This window comes from Caretta caretta, chromosome 3 (genome assembly GCF_965140235.1).
Source record: "Caretta caretta isolate rCarCar2 chromosome 3, rCarCar1.hap1, whole genome shotgun sequence".
Lineage (NCBI taxonomy): Eukaryota > Metazoa > Chordata > Testudines > Cheloniidae > Caretta > Caretta caretta.
The window spans coordinates 107,735,628-107,752,061 of record NC_134208.1 but is presented as its reverse complement, the minus strand read 5'-3'; positions in this window follow the sequence as shown (position 1 = coordinate 107,752,061).

Genomic DNA, 16,434 nt, shown 5'->3' with positions numbered 1-16,434 from the left:
TTGCAGCTTAAAAAGAGATCACGGCTCCTGGAAGTACATTCTTCTAATGTGCTGGATGAGCGGAGTTCTAATGAATCATTAAAAACCCTTGCATTAGATTCCTCCAATTTCATATCAAGTGGATCTGTGAGAGAGAGGTGAGAGCAGCAGCAGCAGGAGCTGCCACTCCAAATATTAGACATGATTGACAAGGAAACTTGTTTCTAGGAGTTAAATTAGAGAAGCAGTGTTACAGTAGCTGGTTTAAACAGATACACTGTGTCTCAAGGATGTCCAAAGTACCCACTTAGAGGGCCACATTGAAAACTACTCAGGTCAGAGCCCAGTAACAGGGTCATTATAACTGCCCTTATTTTTATGATCTGGTCTATTTCTTGTTGAGTCCTAGGAGGATTAAGCTACAGAGAATTAAGGTCAGCTTACTTCTAAATTAGAGCATCCACATGCAGTTTTAAGGCACTTTAATTTATGCACATTAACATCACACCATTTTGTTAATTTGTCTTAACTTTCATGAGTATCCCCATGCTGACAAGATCTGAGAGCAGTATAGATTAAGACCCAAGTTAATTTTAAAATATTGCTTGTGCTGGACCTTAGGCCAAAATAATTTTAGCCATCCAATGCAAGATTTCCCCACACGTAATGATTATTTTAATTTCCAACCAAATATTCTCTGCCAGAAGAAATAGACAATCTCGTATCTGAAGGCAGTTCTGATGGTAGCCTCAGGGCTAAACCATGCAGGTGAAAATAGTTCCTATGGTAATCATTAAACATCACCACTGGTGTCAGATTCCTCAGAATTATTTTAACAAATGTTGTCCCAGTGAGAGAACATGGCTCTGACAATTGTACCCAAACTAAGTCTCATTGCTAGAATTTGAAGGCAAAAATAGTTAATGTGCTGCTATTGAAGTGCTGAGGTCCACCAGTTGAAAGTAATTACAATTACTGTGATGTTATAGACATCTCCCCATATTAAATATAAGGGGAAATTAATTTGAGAAAAAATGAGAAATGGCTAGGGCTGTCAAGCGATTAAAAAAATTAATCGTAGCTGATTTCACAAGATATTTATGTGCCAGATGCACTAAAGATTCATATGTCCCTTCATGCTTCAACCACCATTTGAGCAGACATGCTTCCATGCTGATAATGGGTTCTGCTCGATAACCATTCAAAGCAGTGCAGAGCGACGCATGTTCATTTTCATCATGTGAGTCAGTCAGATGTCACCAGTAGAAGGTTGACTTTCTTTTTTGGTGGTTCGGGTTCTGTAGTTTCTGCATTGGAGTGTTGCTCTTTTAAGACTTCTGAAAGCATGCTCCATACCTCATCCCTCTCAGATTTTGGAAGGCACTTCAGATTCTTAAACCTTGGGTTGAGTGCTGTAGCTATCTTTAGAAACCTCACATTGACTCTTTCTTTGCGTTTTGTCAAATTTGCAGTGAAAGTGTTCTTAAAATGAACAACATGTGCTGGGTCATCATCCGAGACTGCCATGACATGAAATATATGGCAGAATGCAGGTAAAACAGAATAGGAGACATACAATTCTCCCCCAAGAAGATTTGTCACAAATTTGTAAATTACTCACAAAATTTGTTAGTCACAAATTTAATTAATGCATTTTTTTAATGAGCATTATCAGCACGGAAGCATGTCCTCTGGAATGGTGGTCGAAGCATTAATGGGATTACGAATGTTTAGCACATCTGGCATGTAAAGGCCTTGCAATGCCAGCTACAAAAGTGCCATGAAAACACCTGTTCTCACTTTCAGGTGACATTGTAAACAAGAAGTGGGCAGCATTATCTCCCATAAATGTAAACAAACTTGTTTGTCTTAGCAATTGGATGAAAAAGAAGTAGGACTGAGTGGACTTGTAGGCTCTAAAGTTTTACATTGTTTTGTTTTTGAGTGCAGTTATGTAACAAAAAAATCTACATTTGTAAATTGCACTTTCACAATAAAGAGATTGCACTACAGTACTTGTATAAGGTGAATTAAAAATACTATTTCTTTGCCATTTTTACAGTGCAAATATTTGTAATACAAAATAACAGTATAAAGAGAGCATTGTCTACTTTGTATACTATGTTGTAATTGAAATCAATATATTTGAAAATGTAGAAAAACATCCAAAAATATTTAATAAATTTCAATTGGTATTCTATTGTTTAATAGTGCAATTAAAACTGTGATTAATCACGATTATTTTTTTAAGTTAATCGCATGAGTTAACTGATTAATCGACAGCCCTAGAAATGGCATATTCTATTCAGCTGAAAGTTAAAGAATTTTGCTAGAGTTTTCAAATCCTTACTTACACTTTCAAAACAGGATCCACATTTTCCTCTGCATGCCATCCAGTTTTTCACAATTCACAGAAGAGGATGGAACAGAATATTTAAAGGAAGGCTATTCTAGCTGTATTTCAAAACCATCAGGTACTAAATATCACTAGGGCTGAGCAATTTGACAAAACATATGGTAAATATTAATACTTCCTTGCATAGTCACAGTAGCTATTACTCCCAAAACTGAACTGTTTTACAGGAGGCCAGATTAGATGATCTAATGGTTCCTTCTGGCCTTAAGCTCTATGAATCCATGAATGAAAACAATGTATCTGTCACTGTTATCATTTGATTTCCTAATTATATGAAAGCATATGAAGAACTAAGTGCCAATCGTACACTTGACTAAGTGCATGCAATTCTCATTGAATTCGCATTCATGGGCTGAAAGTTTCCTTTGCACCCAAGAGGAGAATTTACCCCCATTTGTGACTATTTTTCTACAAACGTTTCAGATCTAGACTTTTGCACACACAAAAATCCATGTCAAATGAGATCCACATTTTAGCTCTCTAAAGCTCAAAAATAGTTAAAACATTTTTGGTTAAAAAGCAGAAAAGCAACTGAGCATGAAAAGGCTGGGACTGGCAGAAGATTTGGAGCTAAAAATGGGTATTCCAAGTTTTAGTCTCTAAAATTAGAGCTTATCATAGAGAATGTAAAGTAGCCTTTGCTATTGTGATGATTTTAACATTCTTTCATTTAAACTGAAAGATAAAGGTATAGGATTGCCTGCTATTCATATGGAGGTAGATAGTCTCTCCTTTTCATAAGCACCACCTGGTCCATTTCTATTCATGGGATGAAAGCCAGCAAAACCAGCACACCTGCAAACATGAGAAAACCAGCGAGTCACTTATGGGTGAGTGACTGAGTGCGGTGGGCTGGGAGGAGGGTGCAGTTTAGTTTGCCAAGGGCAGCAGCGATCTCAAATCCAATCCTGACTGTTCTGTACATACTTCTGAACTACGAACTGCTATGAAACTTGCCATTTGGACCAAGGAACTTTGCAAGACTTGGTCATGGCATCGCATGGTGTAGCATGTTACAGTACATTGCATAGTATCGCAGATGAAATGCATCATCTTACATCTAATGTGACCCACATATGGCTCATTAATTTCTTATAAATGAAATCCGCAATGTTGAATCATAATTATTTGCCAAATGAAATGTGAAGAAGAGAGTTAAGTGTTGTCAGCAGTTTTAAGGGCATGCAGAGAGCTCAGTATTAATAATAATTGCTTTAAAAGGAGATTCTATATGGTGAGCTATGGTGAGATGTCATATTTATTGCTGATGTGAAGAGTTACCTGATAGCCTTAGAACTCTTTTCTCATCAGTGGGTTAAATATGATACCTCTTTGGAATACACTATAAGTCTATTTCTAGCTTCAGTCCTTTTTAACTATCAGGCTGTCTGCACAGCCCAACAGACCAGTCAGCTACCAGCCCCACCCCTAACAAGCTTTTTTCCAACTGCCTGATGCATAAAGGACAAATAGCTTGAGGCTTAATAATTTTATATGCTTTTAAACATTTTTATTTATAAAGCTCAACTCAGATGTGTGCATGATGTTTTTATAATAATTCAGAAAAGAATGATGCCAAGTTTAAAATCTGGTTCCATTTGATTAGTTGATTTTTAAATTAGTTGAAAGGATTTGGGATTTACTTGTAATAAATTAGAACTGAAATCTACAGAAACATAGGTTCACAGGGAGGAAAGACAAATTCCAGGGATCCAAAATCCCTAGTTTGTCAGTGTTTCAGATAAACAGTCTTTCCTATCCCACACACCTGGTTGTTTTGTTCAGAGGCAGAATACTAAAGGATTATCCAGAAAGCAATCAGACAGCTGGATTGTTTCATTTCTGAATGTCAATTTCTCTTTGTTTTGTTTTTTTTAAGTCATCAGTCAGCAGACAGAGGAGAGAAACATGGTGCCAATAGCTGAGGAATCTGACAAAGGTCCGTTACAATGTACTGATGGTTGCTTCCCAAATTCATGGCTTTGTTTCTGTGGTCAGCATTTTAAGCATCAATCATGAATTAATAAACGTCCCTGGCTCCAGCTTCTTCACAATACAAGTTTTAAGTGTCTGAGGAGACATGATAAAGAGCTCATAATAGGTTTTCATACCTGTATCATGATTGAGGACAAATGTTTCACCCTGTACCTGAATGTTAGAAATGAGTGAATAATTCAAAACTAAATAACTTGGTTGATGAATTTATCATCTTTCTGCTTGCATGTGTGTGAGAGCAGTTCATTATTTCCTCAAATTCATTCCACACGTATCTTTGCAAATCTGTGAATTGATCACGAGCAATTCACTGTGAGTATTTGATAATTGACATTTGACCTGCCTTGCTTAAGTTTGATTGGTTGGATAAATCACATGTTATTATTTTCCTTGATGGAATTGGTAGATAAACACACCATACAAATGCTTTTGCATATTAAAAATCAATTTTCACAAATGGCAAAAGTGGCAAACAATATGAGACATATCAGCCAGAGCACTGAAAGAGCATCTCTGCATATAAACCTGACTCTGTTTGGAACCAAAAACCCAAAGAGCAGAAGTTTATTAACTTAAGTTCCATCACTTAAAAAAGCACCCTTCTATTAGGAAATTGTTTACCTTGTATTGTTGCAATTAACAACTTAGAATTCCTATAACAGAGAGTAGAGCATTTTTTTCAGCTTTTTTACTCTGTGAATTTGACATCACCTTGTGTTTAGTCAGTTACATTGTTTCCCCTGTATAGTCAATTGTTTGTTTTCCTCTTGTTGTTTGTGTGGATTGTTCACCCTGTAGCAGTAGCAAGGAAGAGCAAAACAATTTCAAAATTTGAAAGATGGGATTGTAAAACTGCAAAAATTGGTAAAGGCAGATCTAGCACCTGAAATTACTTTTAATTCCTTTTTTGAAAGTGACAAGGGTCAACCCCTTACAAGAGTCTTCACTACTTTTGTGACAGGACAAACAATGGCCATTTTGGGACATATGACCGGGATGAACCTTAGAGAAGCATCACACTGCTCAGCTTTACCCGTGAGTTACTATGCTGATGAATGCTTTAAACCTGCTAGCAGAAAATGTACTGAGATAGGTGCTCGTGAGATATTAAAGTAAAGTATTGTGCTTCTCTATTGGCCAGTAAGAATCTCTTTCCACCATTAATTACACAGCTGAAGGTGTCTAGGAAATTAAACTATAACTATCAAAGCCAATTTTCTCTGTATTCATCTCAAATTATAAGATTCCTGAAGGTCTCAGATCCTTAAGTCAGAGGGAGGAGGGGGAATGAAGGAGGGGATTGTAGTCTCTTCTGCTGTAACAATTCAATATTTTGCTAGAAGTCAAAATTTGAATAAGAGTCATTTTCTCAATCCTTCCAATGGCTTTAGGAAGAGGTATAATTACAAGCACTGAGCTGAATGTAAATATTGTATGACACCGGTTGGTTGGACACAACAGCAGCCTGCAGGAGCATCTTATTCTAATGGACTCCCATTCTCTCTGCCTGAGAAGTAGTCTAGTGTTAACACAAAGGATTTCTCAAACTTTAACATGAACTGTCATTACAGATTTCAAGGTATTTATTACAGCAGTACCTGCAGGCACCACAAGAGTGAGGGGTCTGACAACCTCTCCTAGCCTAAGACCCTATTTATAGGGCTTTTATAACTCAGTCATAAAAACTGGCTGCAGGCTCAAACTTGGCAAAAAAGGATCTGACGGGAAGATTTTCAAAGGCACAAAGGGCAGTTGGACACAAATGAATTTCAATAGGAGTTGGGCACCTAACTGCCCTATGTGCTTTTGAAAATCTTCCCCTTAGTCAAGGAGCCCTTTTTTCTTCACACATTTGCAGATTCATTTATGGGTCCATTTTAGGGTAAAGGAATGTAAAATACACTAAAATAAAACAAAGAAATGCACTTGTTTGTGAATATCTTGTTCCTTTCATATCACTCAAACTGTTTGCTATTTAACACAATATCTTAGAGATCCGAATCTTTTCCTCCCTTCTCCTCTATGCCATGAAGAGGGGAAAGACTGAGCGGGGGGCGGGGGAGGGAGGAAGAGGGGAAGACAAGTTGAAAAAGGTGAGATGGTATAGCTGGCTTAGAAAGATTCAGAGAGTTGGTGGAGAGGCAGATGGGTGGATAGATGGTTTGTATATGGTGAGGGGTGATGCATGTGTTATATTAATTAATATAAAATAGCATCATAGGGGATGTTACTTATAGCGTTAATGTTGACCCTCAACAGTATGGGGATGTAAGGGTACAGTATTCATTTGGGTAGACTAGAGATTAAGATATTGAGCTAAGGCCACTTGGGCTACCTTAATTTCACATTTACTAATTATTTATAAAAATGTGACCTAACCCTTCAGGATGACACCTGTTTTTTGTTTTTGTTTTTAAATATACCAAAGGGTTTTTCCCCCTTTATGTTACTGATATTTTTTTACATTTTTAAATCCAGCATAGCAAGTTTTATACCAGAGAATTGCCTTCGGATTTTTTTAAACAAATTGTTCTCTGATGTAGAGTATTAGTTTAAAAAGATGGAATTAGTTTGTCTATATGTGTGAAATATTAAGATCAAGAACTATAGCTAAGTCACTAAGTAATAGTGATAACCTTATAGGTTCTTATATGCCTCCCACTACTGTAATATCTGACCAGATTGTGGGTGCTATTAAATCAGGGAAATTGTGTATAGTATGACTATCCCTTTCTCTCACCTTCATGTAATGTGTGTTGCCTTAAGTTTGGGGCAATTCTTAGCTGTCTCTAAGTAGCTGTATCCAAATATACAAAAAGAAAGAGACTCTTGGTGATGCCCACAGTATTCATCACATGAAACTGGAAGGAGAGGACAACCATAATATATGCAATTTTTACAAAGCATTTTTTAAAGAATAAAGGAAGATAGATACGCTATAGCCTACTGTCTCTCAGCCTCTCCCTTATTAGTTGGTTAATATATTGTAGGCTTCACTGAAGTGAGTCTTGAGGAGAAATTTGAAGGAGAAGATTGTAGTGGACTTATGGGTCAGTTGATGGAGTGTTTCACAGGAATGGGCAGCATGGAAGAAGGGATGCAGGTGATTGTAAGAGAAGAGGCAAATGGGTGGTCCAAAGGGGCATTTAAAATAAAAGAGTGGATAGGCAAATTGGAGGGAAGGGTGCAAGAGGATATCCAAGCAGATACCCTTCAGATAACGGAAATCCATTACCACAATTTGGATCAGTTCGAACTCAAGTGAGAGAGCATAACTGTGCTGTGCTACTAGCTGAAGAGCCAGAAGGTATGTGTTCTTCATGGCTGCACGCTGCTTAAGTGCTCCGGGACTATTAAGAGTTTTTGAGACAATGCATGATTCTCACAAATCAGACATAACTATCCAGCAAAATGTAATTCAAAGATCCCCCTCTCAGCTCAGAGACTAAAATTGGCTTGATCTCTTCAGTTTTAGGGGTTTTTTTTAATTGTAAGGGTTTAATTTAATTGATTGTCATGTCACAATTTCCAAAAGAAAAACAAAATCGTCAAAGACAATGAAGCTAAAATAGATATCCAAAATACAGCTAATATAACGGGAATCAAATAAAATGAAGAATGCCTTCAGCCTTGAACAAAGCCTAGTGGAACATAGAAAAAAATCAGCTGACGAAAGAATAAAGTTATCTGTCCCTAGTGCAGCAGAAGTTGGTGATTCAACTCCTGGAGCAACAAAAGCAAAGCAGAAAGCATTTGTAGATAAGAGGACAGAACCTAATGGATATTTTCAGTAAGCTTAAAAGCTATGTTACCACTATAGTATAAAAGATAATGGTTTCTACCTCTACAATTCCTTGCAATGATTGTTTTGCCAATATACAGTATAAAAGAAACAAAGACTAATAATTGCTTGTCAGCACTGATGAAGCATGACAGGCATCGAGAATGGGGCGGGAGAATGCCACTTCACAGCCACATCTGATACTAACAGGCTTCATACATAGTGTATATTGTACACCAGTGAAATCAGCTGGGGATTGTGAAAGAAAGGACATTTGAAGGTCAAGTTAAACAAGTTGTTGACATCTCTCTAGTTAAAATACATTCTTGAATCACTGAGATAATTTAAACTTGTATAGAATGATGTTACAAATCACACAGTAGAAGATAGCTCCAGTCTCTATATAGCAAATTAGCTCCAACTGTGGTACAAGAAAGCTGTAGCAGAAAGCATTTTTCAGGGGAAAAACATATACCATAGATCTTTCCATCACATAAAAAAGAAGCCTCCAAATGCAGACTAATTACTGAAAATGATATGTAACATACAGAGTGAAATTATGGAGTGGAGGCCCTGAAGGAAGTACACATCTCATTAGAAACGAGATGTGCAGTACACCATACTGGAAAATATAGTTTACAAAGTCATTTTGTTGATTGAAGGACATTGTACACAGGTTAAACAACAACTAAAATCAATATTCAGAACTTTTTTTGCCATTTTTCTATGTATCCTTGCAATCAAGGCCATACACAAGTTCACAACTACATTTTCCTTAGGATAGTTCCCTTTTGCAATTCGTTAAGCCCCTGATTCAGGAAAGCACTTAAGCTTATGCTTATTCTCCTTATTCAAGAAAGCACTTCATCCAAGACTTGCAAAAGGAACTGGTGATTCTGGGTGCCACTAGTTTGGGGCACTCAACCTGTCTCCTTAAAAAGGCCTGACTTGCATAGGGTGGGAGCTCAGTTCTTTCGGAAAACCAGAGAGCTTTAAATGTTCTCCAGTTGGGCACCTAAAAATTGAGGCACTCAGAATCATTAATCATTTTTTTAAATCTTGGCCAGTGCTTTCCTGAATAGGACCCTAAGCAGAGGGAAAGCAACAGCAGTCCCCACATTAAACAATACAGAAGACCAGTTTCAAGCCTTGATGTTGACTGGATTTATATATGAATAAAAGAGTTCCCCTGACTGGAAAAACTAGTTTTAAAAATGCACCAGCATATTTTATTGGGCTTCTAGGAAAGAAAAACATTTGATATCTTTTCAATTTTTGTTGTTGTTGTTGTTGCTTGTTTAATGGAAAGTTGTTTTCCCACTTATTTGGCCCTAAAAACTTGTTTTCACTGTAACTCCTCCCCTCCTCCCCCAAAAAACCCCTAAAAAAACCCCAACCAGGATATATTTTTGACAATAATTATGAATATTTGCCTGAGGAAATATGACACAAAAAGTAATAATTTTAGCTGGGGAAAGACTGCCATTTTTTCTGCAAAGTGCTGTGCTCCCGCATGGAAATACTGAGTGGAATATGTAAAAACTCCTAAGGCAAACATGTTAGGCTTTGTATAGCACTATTTCTGGGAGGAAGAAGTAGGGGAAGAAGTGAAAAGAAGTCTTGATATCTAAATTCTAGAGCAATGAAGGCTGCAGCTAATCAGCTTTATTCCCCGGTAGGTGTGTTCCTACAGACCATGGAATTGCTCTACAGATTCAGACACTGGATGACTCAGGGGAACAGTAATAAGATATAAAGCCTTCCACCTCTAGGTCACTGGCTTGAATGTAACCCAAGGAAGAGCTAGAGGGGTTTTTTCCCTCAAAGTTAGGCAATGTTTCCTTGAGCTTCTTTGATTTATCCTTGGACCTTGTAAAAGCATTTTTTTTTAGATAAATATTTATCTGGTGGCTATTCAGTGGTCTATGTGTTGTTGGTGGGTTTTTTAATCCTTGTCCATAGACTAGTATCTATGTCACAAAAACCATCATCACAGATTCTTGTTAATAGTCTCTTCTCAGAGAAAAAGGATGTAATGGATGTGGAAACTGAAATACCATCTCACCCCTGGAAGGAATCTCTCTAGGTCAAGTGTGAGACACCTTACTTGAGCATTGGGGAAAAAATTACTTTGGGCTTCAACTACCCCTTTTCTGTGGGTAGATAGAGGACTTCAGTCTCCAAGGGTGTCAAATAAACAGCTTTTATCAGGACTACATTTACTTTTAAAATTAATTTAATACTCAAATTTTTCTCAAAAAATAATAAGTTCTCAGAAAACAGAGATGGATATCAATTAATAAAAACAAACAACACCCCTACATAAGAAAGAATAAACTGACAATTTCTGTCCTTTGAAACTTTCTGGTCGGAAGCATTGTCTTTACTGCTATCAAATTGGGGAAATGTATCTTGTGATGTGTGGATATTTGTTTTCTGATTCAAGATAGAGGGTTTTAAAATATAGACTTGTTTACCTTCTCTGGGCTTCTCTTTGTACAATAGTTCATTATATGTAGTTCCTTTTAAGACAGTATTTTGAAAATACTTGTCCTTTGCTATACTGTTCCATATTTAACAATCATAGCTTGTGTTCGTTTAGTTAGATAACTTTGACACACAGATGTGTGGGTAAACCTTTAGATTTTTCTTCCTTTTTTCTGTGCATCATCTCATGTCTGCTGGGAAGGATGAAAATATACTGAATGTTAACATTAAAGAAAAAGAAAACAGCAACAACATATTCCCATTCTTATTGCCAGTCACAATGTCGTTCTAAAATGTAGATTTTTTTTCTTTGTCTTAATTTCCATAGCATTTATAACAGATAGAATAATTACAAAGATGAGTGTGACATTCTGTGTCTCAGGGGAACACCCTGCACCCCCATGCTCATTCTTATAAAATGATTGTGTGGTATCCAATGCAAAGTTTGTCATGTCGGGTGTCTTCAGAAGGCTCGTGATGCACTGAGCATTGTTGTTATATTAATGTTTGGGTTGTAATTTCATGTATATAGTTATGAGGCTGCTAATGTGTCCTCATGGCTTAAAACAAGCCCAGACAAATCTCTCCAGAAACAGAGGGGCAGTTCACACCTTATCAGGGCATGTATGGCACAAACCCAGCCCTGCCTCACAGGAACAAAGGACACTGGCCTAGGCACTGTCAAAGGATCTGTTGGACTCTCAAGTGAGTCACCCCCCTTCCCTTGGACATTTTGGGACTATGATGAGGATGCTCACCTGACCCTGAAGGGGATGGCAAAGCCAAGAGGGAAGAAAAAACGTGATAAATGGGAGAGACATTTGCCTTGCTCTCTCTCTTCTACCTACATCCAGGGCCGGCTCCAGGCACCAGCGAAGGAAGCAGGTGCCTGGGGCAGCCAATAGAAAGGGGCGGCACTCCATCCATCATCAGGGCGGCACGTCCGGGTTTTCGGCGGCAATTCGGCAGCAGGCCCTGCAGTCCCTCTCTTCCTCTTCAGTGGCACTTCGGCGGCAGCTTAACCAGGGTTGTTGTGTTTTTTTTTTCTTTTGCCGCTTGGGGCGGCAAAAGCGCTGGAGCTGGCCGTGCCTACATCTACACACACCACACCAAGAGACTCAAGCACTGATCAAAGCAGAGAGCCAAGCTGAAGGGCAACCAGCCAACCTGTGGTGAGAAGCGCTTAAGTTTCTAAGCATAATGACAGGTTTCAGAGTAACAGCCGTGTTAGTCTGTATTCGCAAAAAGAAAAGGAGTACTTGTGGCACCTTAGAGACTAACCAATTTATTTGAGCATGAGCTTTCGTGAGCTACAGCTCACTTTGGCATGCATCCGATGAAGTGAGCTGTAGCTCACGAAAGCTCATGCTCAAATAAATTGGTTAGTCTCTAAGGTGCCACAAGTACTCCTTTTCTTTTTAAGTTTCTAAGGGGACTGCAAGTGTTAAGATCAGCTTAGAATGCATTTTGCTTTTATTTCATTTGACTAAATCTGACTTCTTGTGCTTTGACTTATAATCACTTAAAAGCTATCTTTGTAGTTGTCAAAGCTAAATCCCCGCTCTGGCACTTTGAGTGCAGAAGGTGGGGGCCCTCAAGGATTCTAAGAATTAATACTGGCCACTCCAGGCTTGTGTTAAACTCCCAAAGTTACAGTTTTTCTCTTACTTTGGATGCATAGATGATGCCACCACTCAAGTGCAAAACACCTTTGAGAACCCAGGAAGGGGGCACTTGGGAATTCCTTCCTGTGGGGTACCCTTTCACCCCCTATCCCTTTAACCCCCTCTCTGGGGAAGAGCAGAGAAAGAAAAACAAAGGAAATCAGCTGTTGCCACTAGCTAATTAAACAACACATGCACAAACCTCTTAAGACACAAAAATTCAATTCTATTCTTAAAAAAAGGTAAATTTTATAAATTAAAAAAATTACATCTGGGAATTTAGACTTTTTCTAGATTTAAAAAAAAAACAATTACAAGGAATAAGCATCTAGAATAGCTTCTTTGAGGTCCAGCTTAAAGGTTACAAGCAAAATAAAAGCACCTGGGGTTAGCAGAGAGGAGTTCACAAGCCATAAAGAAATAAAAAGAGATAAACCTAATCCCATCTTCCTAGACATTTCCTGATCTTCTTACATATATGGGGTTTCAAATGAGTACTTTCTAGTTTCTAGGTATGATTCTGATGATTTTTCATACCTGGCCCCAAGTTTCTTACAGTTGCTGCCCTTCCCCACTCTCTGGGAGAACAATCACAGACAGAGAAAAGGGGAGTCGTTTTTCAATTTTTAAAAGTTCTAGCCTTCCCATTGGCTCCTTTGGCTAGGTATCCACTCACTTCCTTTTACCTATCCATAGCAGTGAGACTTTTTAACTCTTTACAGTAGAGCAGTTAGAGAACAGCTACTAAGGTGGAGGAGTTGCACTGTATGTAAGAGAGTGTATGATTGTTCAGAGCTCCAGTATGGAACTGGAGAAAAGCCTGTCGAAAGTCTTTGGGTTAAGTTTAGAAGCGAGAGCAACAAGAGTGATGTTGTGGTGGATGAGGTAGACGAGGCTTTCTTCCAACAACTAACTAAAGTTTCCAGAACACAGGCTCTGGTTCTAATGGGGGACTTCAATCAGACTGACATGTGCTGGGACAGCAATACAGAAGTGCACAGACAATCCAGGAAGGTTTTGGAGAGTGTTGGGGACAACTTCCTGGTGCAAGTGCCGGAGCAACCAACTAGGGGCCATGCTCCTCTTAACCAACTGCTCACAAACAGGGAAGAATTTGTAGGGAAAGAAGATGTGGGTGGCAACCTGGGCAGCAGTGACCATGAGATAGTCGAGTTCAAGATCCTGACAAAAGGAAGAAAGGAGAGCAGCAGAATACACACATGGGGTTTCACAGAAGCAGACTTTGACTCCCTCAGGGAACTGATAGGCAGGATCCCCTGGGAGGCTAATATGAGGGGGAAAGGAGTCCAGGAGAGCTGGCTGTATTTTAAAGAAGCCTTATTGAGGGCACTGCAACAAACCATCCTGATGTGCAGAAGGAATAGCAAATATGGCAGGCTACCAGCTTGGCTTAACAGTGAAATCTTTGGTTAGCTTAAACACAAAAAGGAAGCTTACATGAAGTGGAAACTTGGACAGATGACTTGGGAGAAGTATAAAAATATTGCTCAAGCATGCAAGGGTGTAATCAGGAAGGCCAAAGCACAATTGGAATTGCAGCTAGCAAGGGATGTGAAGGGTAACAAGAAGGGTTTCTACAGGTATGTTAGCAACAAGAAGAAGGTCAGGGAAAGTGTGGGACCCTTACTAAATGGGGAGGCAACCTAGTGACTGGTTATGTGGAAAAAGCTGAAGTATTCAATGCTTTTTTTGCCTTGGTCTTCACAGACAAGATCAGCTCCCACACTGCTGTCCTGGGCAACACAGTATGGGGAGGAGGTGAGCCGCCCTCAGTGGTGAAAGAACAGGTTAAGGACTATTTAGAAAAGCTGGACGTGCACAAGTCCATGGGTCCAGATCTAATGCATCTGAGGGTGAAGAGGGAATTGGCTGATATGATTGCAGAGCCTGTGGCCATTAACTTTGAATACTCGTGGCGATCGGGGGAGGTCCTGGATTCCTGGGAAAAGGCAAATATAGTGCCCATCTTTTAAAAAGGGAAGAAAGAGAACCTGGGGAACTACAGACCAGTCAGCCTCACGTCAGTCCCTGGAAAAATCATGGAACAGTTCCTCAAGGAAACCATTTTGAAGCACTTGGAGGAGAGGAAGGTGATCAGGAACAGTCAACATGGATTCACCAAGGGCAAGTCATGCTTGACCAACTTGATTGCCTTCTATGATGAGATAACTGACTCTGTGGATATGGGGAAAACAGTGGACATGATATATCTTGAGTTTAGCAAAGCTTTTGATATGGACTCCCACAGTATTCTTGCCAGCAAGTTAAAAAAATATGGATTGGATGAATGGACCACAAGGTGGATAGAAAGCTGGCTATATTGTCGAGCCCAACAGGTAGTGATCAACAGCTCGATGTCTAGTTGGCAGCCGGTATCAAGCGGAGTACTCCCGGAGTCGGTCCTGGGGCTGGTTTTGTTCAACATCTTTATTAATGATCTGGATGATGGGATGGATTGTACCCTCAGCAAGTTCACAGATGACACTAAGCTGGGGGGAGAGGAAGATTCACTGGAGGGTAGGGATATGATCCAGAGTGACCTAGACAAATTGGAGGATTGGGCGAAAAGAAATCTGATGAGGTTCAACAAGGACAAATGCAGAGTCCTGCACTTAGGACAGAAGAATCCCATGCACTGCTACAGGCTGGGGACCAACTAGCTAAGCAGCAGTTATGCAGAAAAAGACTTGGGGATTACAGTGGATGAGAAGCTGGATATGAATCAGCAGTGTGCCCTTGTTGCCAAGAAGGCTAACGGCATATTGGGCTGCATTAGTAGGAGCATTGCCAGCAGAGCAAGGAAAGTGATTATTCCCCTCTATTCGGCACTGATGAGGCCACATATAGAGTATTGTGTCCAGTCTTGGCCCCCACTACAGAAAGGATGTGGACAAATTGGAGAGAGTCCAGCGGAGGGCAACGAATATGATCAGCGGTCTAGGACACATGACTTATGAGGAGAAGCTGAGGGAACTGGGCTTGTTTAGTCTGCAGAAGAGAAGAGTGTGGGGGGATTTGATAATAGCCTTCAACTACCTGAAGGGGGGTTCCAAAGAGGATGGAGCTCAGCTGTTCTCAGTGGTGGAAGATGACAGAACAAAGAGCAATGGTCTCAAGTTGCAGTGGGGAAGGTCTAGGTTGGATATTAGGAAACTCTATTTCACGAGGAGGGTGGTGAAGCACTGGAATGGGTTACCTAGGGAGGCGGTGGAATCTCCATCGTTAGAGGTTTTTAAGGAGCGGCTTGACAAAGTCCTTGCTGGGATGATTTAGTTGGTGTTGGTCCTACTTTGAGCAGGTTGGATTAGATGATCTCCTGAGGTCTCTTCCAAGCCTAATCTTCTATGATTCTATGATAAGAGGGATTTTATAGCTACTGGCTGGCTGGGTATTCAAAAAAGGGAGCTATCTCCCGCCCCCCGCCCCATCATTTATCACAGTAGTTAATAAATTTGTTTGTTTATTGTGCCTGAATCTGTGCATTTTGTTAGAAGCGTGTCAGAGACTCCCTTTGGGATAACAAGCCTGGTAGATATCTATTTCTTTAAGTTGACAAACTCATATAAGCTTGCAGCATCCAGTGGGCATAATGGGACACTGTAAGACAGAGGTTCCTAGGGTTGTGTCTGGCAGTGGAGATATTGTCATTCAGTTGCACAATCCAAGGAGCAGCTTACATGCTAGAAGCTGTGCAGGAACAACCCGGAAGTGGGGGTTCTCACAGCAGAGCAGAGTAAGGCTGGCTCCCAGAGTTGAGGATTGGAGTGACCTAGCAGATCACTTGTCCAGATAACACCAGGGGAACGTCACAATGAGGAAAGTGTGTCCTTTTTGGTTTACATCTTGACAGTATTGTTTGTGCATTATAGATTTCAATGTGTTTTTAACTAGCATATTTTCCATAGCAATCTCTTTGGTCCAATTCAATCCCAGATAGTTTTCAGAACATCCCTTCTACTTTAAATATACCATCTCTTGTGTGAGAGAACATGGCAGAAAAAAAGGAGTTAACATAATAAATACCACAGTACCAGTTATAAAGCTCTGTACTAAGGAACTTTGTACCTTGTCTAGACTGGGGAAATTTGGCA